The sequence below is a fragment of the Coturnix japonica genome, chromosome 2, assembly GCF_001577835.2.
Source record: "Coturnix japonica isolate 7356 chromosome 2, Coturnix japonica 2.1, whole genome shotgun sequence".
Classification (NCBI taxonomy): domain Eukaryota; kingdom Metazoa; phylum Chordata; class Aves; order Galliformes; family Phasianidae; genus Coturnix; species Coturnix japonica.
The window spans coordinates 67,263,378-67,276,385 of NC_029517.1; the positions used below are offsets into that span (position 1 = coordinate 67,263,378).

At 46.5% G+C, this 13,008-nt stretch overlaps 1 protein-coding gene across 10 annotated transcripts in view; it reads left to right on the forward strand.

The window, feature by feature from the left end:
• Nucleotides 1–13,008, forward strand: part of ATXN1 (ataxin 1) — a 194,601-nt gene that overhangs the window by 23,237 nt on the left and 158,356 nt on the right. Inside the window, exon 3 of one of the 10 annotated variants that reach the window (XM_015854672.2) lies at nt 9,238–9,296. The exons of the other annotated variants lie outside the window; for them this stretch is intronic. The gene's annotated coding sequence lies outside the window, so the exon portion shown is untranslated. The remainder of the gene's footprint in view (nt 1–9,237; nt 9,297–13,008) is intronic. 10 annotated transcript variants of the gene reach the window in all.

A 13,008-nucleotide genomic window follows, 5' to 3' on the forward strand; every position in this document is an offset into this window, starting at 1 on the left:
CAGCTTTAATTTTTATTTTGTCTGCTTGCTTTGGGCTTCTTCTGCAGAGAAGGTCCTGCACTTTGCAGTGAGTGAGCCTGTGATGTTCTGGGTCAGATCAGGGCTCGCAGAGCCAGGGAAGACCTTCATTTCTTCACGTGCCTTCCCTGTAGCATTCACTGCCTTGGGGTGGCTATGCTTGGCCAGCATTCTGGATCAGTAGGGCATTATAAATATTATAGGCTATTAAATACACTGTTGGGGTGTTTGGTCGGACTAACTGTTGCTTTTAACAGAGTTGAGATTTGAGATCTCTGGGTCTGGCGGTGTTTGGATGTAAACTTTGTTCATTTGTTTTTTGAAGAAGGAAGTGCTTTGGTGCTTTGAAGGGGGAAAAAAAAATGAAGGCAGTACTGCAAGTCTCTTCCTTAAATCAAAGTTTGCTGTTTGAAATGGGAACAACTCAGCAGAACGGTTTAAGTAAACATTGCCATAACTGCTTATCTGAGACACTGGCATCCTCTCTTTTTGCTGTGCTGCTTTCTTGTGGTATCCTGGAATCTCACAGTCATGTGTTTGTTCTCACAGCACTGCTTTCATAGGTGTATGTCTGTGTCCACTTGCTAGTTGCTGCCCAATGTTGAGGCTTTGGCTAAAGAGCCTGCTCTAGCGCTGTAGGTTTTCTGGATCCCTTCTGTGGCTGATTTTTCTCTTGGCTGAAAGGTCCTTCACCCCAGCCCCCCCCTCCCTCTCCACTGTTTTCTCTCTGCCAGGCACAGCTTCTTCATTTGTTATGGGGAAAAAACAGATACAACTGTTCCTGAGTCATTTCAAAGTAGTGTTTAGCAGAGAAGATAAAATCAAGGCCAAGACAGCAAGTGCTTGATGCTGTCCAGTTGGAGCCTATGAGCGGTGTCAATGAGTGTAGTATAAATGCCAGGAGAACTGCATAAAATCACGTGTGTGGATGAGAGGTAAGGGATTAGGTACTGTCCTCTACTGCCAGTGCCTGAGCACAGGGTTGTATTTTTTTACTAGGTAGAAAAACTGCACCATATTACACAAATAGCTTATTTAAAGCCTGAGTGTTTTTGTCTTTGTGTTAAAGCACTGGGTTTCTTATCCACAGAATGCTGACCATATAAGTAACTTTTGTACACTTAAGTGGGTAAGAGGAATAAAATCAGTTAGGGAAGAAAAGGAGAAGACTCTGCCTGTCACCCAGATCTGTGATGCTTCAGGTAACGCCACATCAGGACACGGCTGGTGACCTCAGGTGCATCTTAGTTATATTAAAACAGTGAAAACAAACAAAAAATACCCAACAGTGTTCCTTGTTGAAATGGTATTCAAAATGAAAAAGTTATTACACATAAAAATGTAAGTATATTCCACTGCCTCTGTCAATCTAGCAGACAGAAAGAGCTTCTCCGCTGTTTGGATCTGCTCTTCTTTCATAATGGGCAGCAACTTGTTTACTAATGCTTGAAAGCATGTACACATCAAATAAATCTCTGGTATTTGGGCCATAGTGTACTAGCATTTTGCAAAGGGAAGATTAACCACACACTATATTAAGCTGTGATCCACTTTACTCTTGATTCCTAGCTTCAGTAAATCAGTCAAACCATCAAAGAACAAAATTAGTGGAAGGGCTCCTCAGACAATAGATTTATTTCCATATTTATTTGCATTATTGTTAAGAAAAGGGCAATCAGAACAGCTAATCTCTGTGGGACTCAGGCTATTATAAATTAATCCAAGTGAGTTTTTGGGTGCAGAAAGTCAGCAACAGAATGAAATACTGTGGAGCTGCATGATGTAGTGAGCATTATGTTACTGCAACAACTGAGGCACAATGCACTCATTTTGACTGTCGGTGCTGTTAATAGATAGTCTTCAACAAGCATTATATTGGCAGATCTTATGCAGACTGAATTTGCAGCCATGACTCAAAAGACTTTCCTAGTGTGAAGCATCTTTATTGCATACCATTTTAGCTCTTTCCTGGTTTTACTCTGCTCTCTTTCAGTGAAAAGGTTAAGAAAAGCAATAGCTCAGTGGCTGAGTTTTTCAGAAGTGCTTTACAGCAGGGAAAGTGGGGAAACCTCTTAAAGTGATATTCAGTAAGTTTGGCCTTTTGTTCTTTTTTCCCTCTTTATTTGTTGTTGAATTTTGTCTATTAAGTTAATTAGAGTGACTTTTGAGGCAGCTCCAGGCTGGTGCGGAGCTCCTCCTGCCCCCTGAAGCTCTCCCTATCTCCCAGAGAAGCATCCTATGCCCTGAGAAAGCTGTCATCCCACCTTGCTAGATGTTATGGTGTTGAATTGACTCTGTGTTTTCATAACATGGCTGTCCGTCTGTGCGCTGTCCAAGGTTGGGTTGCCATATTCAGAGAGTTATCACATAGTTTGCACGAGCCTCTTCCTTCACTTACCCTGCATGTCTGTGTGTGTGCACCCACACACTTCAGTAGTGCCCTGCCTTCTTCACTGCGCCACAACTCACTGCAATCTGAAGGCCGCCTTCTGCATTTTCAGCGCCCTGCGGGGAAGCTTTTGGGCCCTCCCTAAAGCAGTGGATGCGTATGTTTGATTTCACTTACCCCATCAGTGTCGGGAATTAAAAAACCAGACAGCTGTATCCTTTATAGTAACTGAAATGGAGAAACAGGAATGTTTCTTTGATGTAGGAGAATCTTTAGGGAGGACTATAAAGTGAAGGTCAGGGCCTTAAAAAGTAAAGAGCTGCATATTCAAATTTAATTTATAACATTAAATTAGAACAGCTTGTAAGTGCAACCAGCTTTAAGGATGCTAAGTATTGCCAGAGGAGGCTGGAAGGACTTCTGGCTGGCCAGCAATTCTTGCAATTGGGCTTGATGCTACTTACTGTAATGTTCTTGCACACCTGATAACTGCTGTGTTTTTTGTAGGTATGAGCTCCTTTTCTCACATCTTTTCATGCCTCATTTGCTAACTCTTCCATTCCGCAAACTGGCAGGATGACGGCAGGCAACTCCCTCTGCCTTTTGTGTTAGAACTAATCCTTGGGGTTCTTTCTAATGTGCCTCCAGAAATGTGCATTCAGCTTAGGCTAAAAGCTGACTCGATTTGTAATACTGAAATGTGGACAGTGCAGATAGCTTTCTGAGTGTTCTCTCTCCCTCTCTCTTAGAAATAAATCATCATAGAGGTGTACGTGAATGCTCCCACAGTCTTAAGCTCTTTGTCACATTAAAAACATTCTTAAAATGCAGATGTACTTTGGCACGGGCTTAAATACTTTGCCGAATCCCTACGTTTGGCTTCATTTAGCACATCTGGAGTTTGACAAGTAACAATTACATGACCGTTCAGTTAACAGGTTGTGGTATTTGAATTTTCTGACTTGTGCTTTCCCTGCTTTGGAATGATTGACACATTTTTGTTTTGATTTCAGATTATGTGGATTGTTTTACTTCAGTGTTCTTGTACTTAACGTGTGATTTAATTAAAACTTGGTTACAGTGATTGATAGTTGCTTTATTTGATACCTGTTTATAGACATTTTATTCATTACTTTTTCTGTGTACCGATATTTGTCAGAAGAGAATGATATTATTTCTTTTGTCAATGGAAATGAGGTTGTAAATGACTGTAATTTTGGGATACGTTGCTGGTATGAGCAAACATTATTGCTTTGGTGAGTTTTCCACTGTGGAAACCTGGGCTACGCGTGCTATATTTTAGAAAAGACCTATATTCTTTTGAAGAATAGCACTGTGTGGCCTCAGCCCCACGTACCTTGGTGCAGCCACCTGCCGGCTTCTTCTTAGATGGTCTGTGGGCGGCAGCACGAGGTCCTGAGCCGGGGGTACCCCCAGTCACCAAAGATGGAGATGAAACCGATAGAGATGTGCGACTTGATAGTTTACTGACAGCTACAAAAGAGTTCGGCAAAACTGTGGCTGAGAGCTGGCTGTGGGAGGAGGGAGGATGTGTTCCTCCCCACTAAAATCGTAGCCTTCACATTCTTGGCAGCATCGTGGAGCTTGGCTATAACTTCTGGTTTACATTTTAGAAATATACCAAATAGCATATAATGTTTAATTCCGGGTTGCGTTACGCAACGGACGGCGATTGCCTCAGTGCAGCACATCTGCGTTGCGAGAGGAAGCTCTCCTGGGAAACGGGCGCATCTTCCGCTGAAGTCAGAGCGAGGCGTGGGCCGGGCATTGCTATTTTGGCAAGCAGAGGGAGTCAGCGCTGGAAAGCTGCCTCACCTTTCACTTTCCATGGAACTTACCCTTTCTCCTTCTTTCAGGCACCAGCTGCTGCCCACTTGTTCTGGTTCTGGGGGTGCTTTTAGTGGTCGATGAAACCATCGGTCTGGGCTCTGGGAGTTGTGATCTTTGCTGCACAGTGTGTTTCTGGTCTGTGAGCAGGGTAGGTTGTCAGGGAGAGGCAAGGAATGCAATCTGAAAAACATCTGGAAGAGCTAAAAAGTGTTTAAGGGGGAAAAAAAACCACCTCTGTTATTGAATCTCCTTATACTGATAAGTCAGCAGCGGTCGTTGATAGGTGCAGAATTCCTGTCCTTTTTATACTGGGTCTCAATTCACTGCTTCTAAGCCTCTCTCTTGCTGGAAGCAAAAAATCAGGCTCAGCTGAAGCTCCTCCCGCCATCCTAAAGTGTGGTTATCAGCGCTCCTTCTCCTCGTATTATCAGCATGCTTTTATGTTTTCATGGCAGTATTTAGCACAGACTTTCCAGCAGTCCCTGTGGCAGTGTAGTTGGTCTTCTCTGTCTGACCGAAATGAGATTATTCTGCCTTCAGTGGGGCACTTTGGGTGCTTTCTAACATGGCACTCTTTTATGCAGGCTGGGGGCTTGGCTGGGCAGGTTGTCATGTGGGTGCAGAGAGTTTTAGCAGGCACTATTCAAAGTGGTGGTTCATGGTTTACAGTTAAATTGCAAGTCTGGCGTGAGTGAGATTCCCGAGGGATCTGTCCTGGCTGTGGTAATACTCATTGTTTTCATTACTGAAATGGCTGTTGGAGCAGCGAGAGCAGTTATTAAATTTACATAGGATAAGACGTGTGGAGAGGGGTGCAGGCTCGTAAGAAGGCAAAAGTGAAGTTCAGCTGGCCCTAACTGTCTGGAGGAATGGCTTTGTGGGGAAACATTTTAGGGAACAAATCTATAAGCACTGTCTATAGGTGTGGAAGTGCCCTTGCGTGGCATGGGATGGGAAATGGCTGACAGTGGTCCTGCAGCAGAAGGCCTGTGGGCTGGAGTGGGACTATGCTGCAGGTAGATTGGCCTGGTTTAGTTGAATAGAGTGTTAAAAAAATCACAGCTGGCTCCCAGACCAGCAGAGGAAACCAGCCTGCAGCGTATCCTGCCCTCCTGTCCCCTGGGAGCTGTGCTGCGGGCCTGTGCTGAGCTGGTGGCTTTGCCCTCCCTCCTCAGCATGCCTGGGCTCCCACCCTGCTGCTGGCATCCCTGCTTTGGCATGGGAAAGAGCCCCAGCTCAGCTGCTCCCAAACCTGATCTGTGCGTGCAGGACAGTGTGGCTGTGGGTAAAGGGATTGCAGAGTGAGCTTCCCCCAAAAACCAAGCATCATTCTGGGTTATGTTGAGAAAATAACTGAAATAACCCATCCACTTGGCATTGGAAGTGGCTCGGCACCCAGCTTGGGGTACAGGACTGTGAGGAGCCAGCTGGATGGCATCCAGAGAGAAGGCAGTGAAAGCGATCAAAGGTTTGGGAAACACCACCTGGGAAGGAAGATGAAAGAATTGGGATTGTTTAGTCTACAAGGAAGAAGGCCAATAAGAGGCATGAGAGCAGTGTGCAAGTATGTGGACGGCTGCCGCAGGGAGGGAGGAAGGGGAGAGACTGAGCTGCTGGGGCTAGGATGAGAGGAAATGGCCTTCATGTGAAGGTGGCAGGCTGTAGGTAAACAGTGAAGGAAACACTCAGGCAATAAGGGTGTCTTGGTGCTGCAGTCATTTGCCTTTGAGAAGGCTGTGGAAGCATCATCACTGTAGGTTTTTATAAGACAGACAAAACTCCTCCAGGAGTATTTTGGGCACTGCCTTGGGGAAGGAGGTGGAACACATGCCTCCAAAGGTCGTTTCCTAGGGAATCATGAATAACATTTTTTGTGCGTGTGTGATCCCGTGAACTTAGGTAAACTGCATTAACAACAAATAACTCAAAAGATAGTGGCAATTCATTATTGCAACACATCAGTGGTAAATAGACAGCTGATTTATGCACAAAAAGCGAGGATGATATTATCCTTCTGCTCTCCGTTCTAGGTGAAAAAAAAATTCTGTGAGTAAGCTAATTTTACTGGAACGTTTCAAAAGGCTGTTCCTGTAAATACATTGCTCGTATACAGAAATAGAGGAAGTGATGTTGCTTGGCTCTGCTTGCTGAAATATTGTGCAAATGCAATCAGTACCCGCTAATGCATCGCGTGGCCGTAGTAAAGCCAGCAGCACTCCATGAGGCACGGTGCTTTTACACTAGAGCATGACGCTGTATTTTCAAGCTTGATGTGCTTATGTATTTGCTTGATGTGGAGTTGGGGAGCAGGCTGAGCAGAATTAGGCTTTAATTACCTCATTGCAATCTGTGTGTGAGCTGTTCTCTGTTGTCTTGTTACAAGTGCAGGAGACAGCAATTGAAGAGCAAACCTCAAACTCACCCTTTTCTGCTAGAAGGGAGAAAAGTCTTTGGTAGCTCCTGTCGCCACTGGGAATGCATCTCCCCATGCACTTGGTGTTCAGAGGTGGCGTGGGGCTGGAGGAGGTGCTCTGTGGGGTGGTGTGACTTAAGGACTGTCTGGTGGTTTCCCTGCGTAGCCACTCCTCTTTTCATTCTCTTGGGGAGGATCACCTCTGTGACTTTGCCAGTTTCTACAGGTCCCTTGAGGCCTTCTGAGTTTCTGCTATAGAAGAAAAACAGTTCTGCTTTTTTTTTTTGTTTCTGTTTTTTTGTTGTTGTTTTTTTAAATGGTGTTGTCCCCCCAGACCCTGGGTTGCCGGGCAGGGCAGGGAGCAGGAGATCTGTGCTGGTGAGAGAAGCTGAGTGGCAGAGGTGCTGCAGGACACCTGTAGGAGTGCCTTGATACCAGACAGCACTTCTGTGCTGTGTGGGTGACAGAGCTCTGGCAGAAGATGCCCAGAGGCCATGGGGTCTCCTCCTTAGAGATCTCCAGAAGCCACCTGGATGTGGCCCTGGGCACCTTGCTCTGGATATCTGATATCCGGACCTTGCTCCGGATATCTTGGCAGAGCTGGGGCCAGGATGGAGAAGAGGACCTTTGCAGCCTCAGCTATCCTGCATCTGGGTGAGACTCCTGAGAAAGTAGGACCTGGTAGTTTGAGTCTGGTTGTCAGCGCTGTTCCCAGTGTCACAGCCCCAAGGGCTATTTTGTCGCTGTCACCCTGGGACTAAACAGCACTGACAGAGGACGGCGCAGAGTTACTGTACGCCCAGCATGGATTTAGCGAGGCTTATCGTAATCCTGGCAGGATCCACGCTAACCCAGAGCAGTCAGACATCACCACGTTGATGTGTACAGCCATGCAGCTCCGGCCACGTGGTGCAGTGCCTACTCTGAGAAACCCGCTGCTGCGGCAGTCCTCATGTTTCTGTATCTGGAAGAACTGCCCCAAGCACTTCAGAGCAGTGCAAAATCTTCCTTCTTCTGGTTTGCTGCTGCTCAGATCTGTGCTCTGATCTAGCATGATAACAGAATGAGGGCGTGCATTCACACGTGCACATACGTGCATGTATTTTAGCCTCTCGCCTTTTTAAAATGTAAAATACCACCGTGCGTTTGTCTCCGTGCCAGTGTATCTGCCATGCATCAATGAACTAACATTCTTCTTCGTGATCTTTAGTGTCCCATCTCATGAGAAATGAATCAGCGCTGCTCCTGCTGGGAAGGGTTATTCAGGGGGATTAAAAACGCTGATTTCAATCGTGACTAAAATCAGCGAGCAGGAAACCTTTACTAAAACAGTCAGCTTCTAAATGATGATTTGCATTGACTCTTTTTAGGCATTGTATTTAAGGAAAGGAATGCTTTCAGTACTTCTGGTAATTTCATGTGGCCTTTTTCATCTTACACAACAATTTATGCAAGTTTCACCATTAATAAAGCCCTACATGTATTTCTGGAGGGGGGGCTTTTGAATTTGCAACTTCTTATTATAGTCAGCAATGCATTTTCAGTTTGCTGCTTAATAGATTATATTTTTGTGTATAACTTATATCAAGCTACTTACAAATGAAAACAGACTTTCAGCAAAAACTCCCAAGAAGGAGATTATGGAACATTTGTCACATAACCAACTGCTTCCTTGAATTAGGATCTGGGAAATAGGAGGAAAACAAGCAAACAAACTTTTCTTCAAGACTTCAGCAGCACTTCCTCAATGTTGCTCTCAAGAGAAACTGAATTTGAATGGTTTCAATAGATACAATATCAGAATGTAGTATGGATGTGCTTGTGCAGCCATATAGGAATGAGTGTAATGTGTGTGAGCTAGCACCCATTCCTCGTAGTAGGGCACTAGTCTCCTCCTGCTCTGTGCTCAGACTCTGGCCCACTCCTAGGCAACCAGACTGGAGAGGAGGGGAGCTTTGGTGCAGGATGGATGCACTTTGAAGCATGAACCTGCTGAAATGTGGCTGTGTGGGGGTACCCTTTGAGCCCCCCTTTCTTAATGTGAGGAAGTAATTCATTTCCAGTTCCCAGTTGTGTTCTTGGATCTCGTGAAAGTGACTTTGTATTTCAATTTCATCTAGTTGTGAACCAGCAAATGAGACTGAGCGCTGCTTAGAGATCTTAGAAATGAAGTTAGATATTTTGTCTTCTGATGTGCTGCAGCTACATAATCTCTTCTGGAATAAGGCCAGCAGAATGCTGCTTACTGCTTTACGCCCCTGGCTCTTCAGGACTGCAGAGATGGCTGTGGGTCCCGTGAAGGGCAGCAAATTCACAGACACATGTGAATAATGTGAGATAACACTGATCACTGCCAGACTCTGATGCTTTTCTTCTCAGAGAGCTTTGCAAACATCAGCTGAACACAAAGATACAGGGCAGGCTCAGTGCTGTCCTTCGCTGTGTGCATGAACTGGCAGTTCTTGGAAACTGGGGAAGGAATTAAGGATGCGGTGCTGAGATAAATCTACAGAGAAGCGCTCAGGCTGAGGACTGGGTGATTTTTCCCTTTTTTCATCTCTTTTAGGCATGACTTCCTCTGCTGCACATGACTCTGGTGTTGCTCCTGATCACAGTTCACCCAGGGTAGGAATTACTGCTCCTGGCACACACTGTGCTGTTTAAGCAACACGAACCCTGTGCTCTGTCGCTTGTACCTTTGCCTTCTGCTCTCCTAGCTCGACGTCTGTCTGTCCTCAGCCACCTTTGCTGCAGGGTGTCACCCCTGCCAGGCTGTGTCTCACATCTTGGGTTGGGTGGCTGAGTGATTTGATGGCTGCTTTTGAAAGCCAATGCACGTAAATGCTTATATTACCAGTGCACTGTGGCCGAGGGACATATGAACCCTTTTTGCAGAGCTATCAGAAATTGTCATTAATTTGTTCTGAGGAGTTACATAAGTGCAGCACTTATCTGGACCTTGCTGCAGCCTGGTTCTCAGCGAGGAGTGGCTCTGTGGGCGCCAGGGCTGCTCTGAGCAGGGGCCTGCTGCCATTGGGTACAGGGAGTGAGTCCTCAGCAGGCAGGCCAGAAAATGGAAGTAGCAGCTAGCAAAGCCTCATGACGAGATTAAAACCGACAGGAAATGAAAACTAACTTTGCCGTTTCTCTTACACGCTGACCGCCCTCCCCCTTTGCTGATACGTGCCCTGTCCTTAGGAGAGTAATTCCTCGGCCTCCTCCTCCACGCAGGCGCGTTCAGCCTCCAGAAGCATGTGGCTGCAATACAGAGCTGGACCCTGCCATGGCTGGAGTGGGTAGGCCTCAGCTTGAGTCCTGCTTGGCCTTAGACATGCCGTGGCTCTCATTGCCACTGTGAGGCTGTGTCTGAAAGCAGGGACGTGTGTAAAGAAGGAAAGTGCAGTGCTTTCCTGTCTCTCCCTCTATGCCTGTTAATCTGTTACAACAGAGCTGTTGCTGTGCAGAGTGTGTGAGGCTCGGCAGCTGCTGCTCCTCAATGTACCTGCCAACTTCTGACACTTACAAATAGGGATGTTTTGAGGCGGGAGGGAATAGACACACCTTCTGACTCCATTGAAATACTTGGGCACGATGTGCCGATTTTGTCACGACAGGCTGGGAAAAATGAAATGCTGATAATCTATTCTGCCAGAATGTAGGGGCTCTCCCAGATTGAAGCAGCTGCCACATGTATGTGACTGAAGCAGATTTGCTTAGATTCATGCTAGTCATGCTATGAGCTGCTCTAAAAGGATATGAAACAAGTCATCTCTCATCACCCTCAAATACGTTCCTTTTGCCAAGGTTTGTTTCTTAGAAATTAGATGAACCTGGTGAAGCAGGATCCTGCGCCTAAAAATAGAGCATTTTACTTTCCATCTTACTCCTCGCAGGCAGGGTATACATTTACCTCAGCCAAGAAGCAAGATGAAAGGTGCCTTGAGCTTTTCCTGCTGACTCTGTCCTCATGTGAGCTGCTGACAGAAGGCCCTCAGCTTTTCTGATGGGGCTCAAAGTGAAGAATTGCCACTGCAAGCTGTGCTCAGGGTGGCAAACTGCATTTTTGCACCTGATTTGAGGTCAGCTATGATCACATGGCTTCTTCTACCCAAGGACGCGATGCCTGGTCTCTTGAGGTTAAATGCCTTGTGGGGTTTTCAATGCTGTACAGAGACAGAGCTTTGAGCCCGGGAGCTTCTCAAGACGTACACGAACCATGCTGCTGTGGCTGCCTGCTGGCCAGTGAAGCATAAGGCGCTGGGAAAGCAGTGTGAGCGGCAGCAGCAGAAGAGCTGGCCACCGGCCAGCCTGAATGCCACGATCTCACTCACAGCTTCCTTCCCTCCTTCCCTTCCTCCCCACCCCGCTGTCTGAGCCAGGCTGGGGCTGTCCCAGGGCACTCGCTCACATTTGTGTGTGTGTGTGTGTGTTGCTTTGCTTTTCTGCTCCTTTTTGCACGTGGATCTGTCTACACCTGTCTGCCTGCTGCTTTCCTAACCTCAGTGCGCGGGCTGCTTTGATTCATGGGATCTCAAGTGTATGCACCAGTGCGCGGCAGCTTGGCACGGACGTTTCATTAGAGCAAAGGAGGCCTGTGTCCTGCAGGGCTGTTTTAGTAAAGACATGTCCCATCTGCTGCTTCTTATCACCCTTTTTATCTGTGCTGCTGACTCATGCAGTGTGGTCTGCTCAGCTCTCCCCTGCAGTCACATCACACTTTGAGTTACCTTTACTATGACTCACGCTTATTTTTTTCACTGACAAGTGCCAAACCAAAAAGCAACTCAGTCTTGTCCCTCTCATCTGTGCAGTCCTGTTCTACCCTTTGCCCTCAAACCTTGTCTCTGTCACAATCTCACCCTCCCCTGCAAGCAAACTACCTGCAACTGCATTTTAAACTGTGGTATTTTGTCTTTCATATCATGTCAGTGCTGTGCACTTGAGGCTTTTGTGATGGACAGATGCTACCTAAAATACCTCAGTTCCCCTTAGTTGCCATTGCTGATGCGTTTTTTTTTAAAGGTCTAAATTTAAAGAAAAAGTATATTTATTAATGTCTTGGAGTGAAATTTTGCCTTGAGATAAAATGTGTGTCTTTAAGAGACAAAAATGTGTCTCCTAATACCTAGTATATGTACGCAGGACTAAAGCCTCTTGACTTCAGATTTGCCTGTGTTGGGCTAATTAGAACATGATTTCAGACAACTCATGTTGAGGTTTCCCTTGCTTGTCCTTTACCTGCACTACTAGAATCAGTTCCTAGCCCAAGGTATGCATCCGCTGTGGGCAACCTGTACATTGGTGTACTGGGGTTGAAACCTCCACATGAAATGCTATTTTATCATTTTCAGGTTAAAGGGAATGAGTTGTAGAATCTTGGTATTTCATTCCTTCAGGTGAGGGGAATTTTGCCAGGGCCTTCTCTGAGGAGATTTTGTACTTCTGACCCTTTCCAGTACTGAGGTCCCAAAATCCTTCTCAGAGGAGCTGAATGTGGGCTCCGCTGAGAAGGACTGTGCCCCAGTCCTCAAGTGTACAGCCATCTTGCTGAACACGTGGTGGTACACGTAGTAATTGGGGGTCTCTTGTTTGAGTTCTCAACCCTATGGAGTTTGTGCTGCTGCTTCAGGGAGAACACAGCCCTGGGTCATACATAGGTCCTGACCCTGACTCACTGCCAGCAAGGTGCTGAGGTACATCCCAGCTGTGCTGCGAGGTGTGGGGGAGATTGATGTTACCCATGGAGGTCCCTCCCCCAGGAGTCGTGCCCTTGGGAGAGGGTGCCACGGGGAGGCTTCTCCTTTTCCTGGTTTCACTCGCAGTGGGAGGGAGGGAGGTTGGCAGAGCCAGACAGGTGCCTCCTGCCTCGGGGCATGCTGCGAGATCGGAGTGGCTTAGGTTTACCGTGCGGCTCGTTTTACCCATATGCAAATTAGATGTGTAATGATACCGAGCTTTGTTGTGGAGTTGAGGCTTAATTAATTAATTAATTGATGTTTGCTAAATGCCTTGGGATCCAGGAATCACTGCGTGTGCCCCAGAGCAGCGCTAACACTTTGAGGTTGGGAATCATCTCCTCTCGGATGCTGAGGTTTTCCCAAAGCAGAGGCTCCACCCTGCCCATCTCATCACTGGTTTTCATGCCACACATTACTTCTATGGCTTGCTCCCTTTGACTTCTCCCTAAACAAATAAATAAATAAGCAACGTGCTTAATGCAGTCAGCACACAGGGCCATTGCCAAAATAATTTCACAAAGCAGCAGGGCTGGGTTGCCAAGTGTCTCGTCTTTATATAAAGCATTCTTCAGGAAGCAGAGTTGCACAGGGAAAAAAGA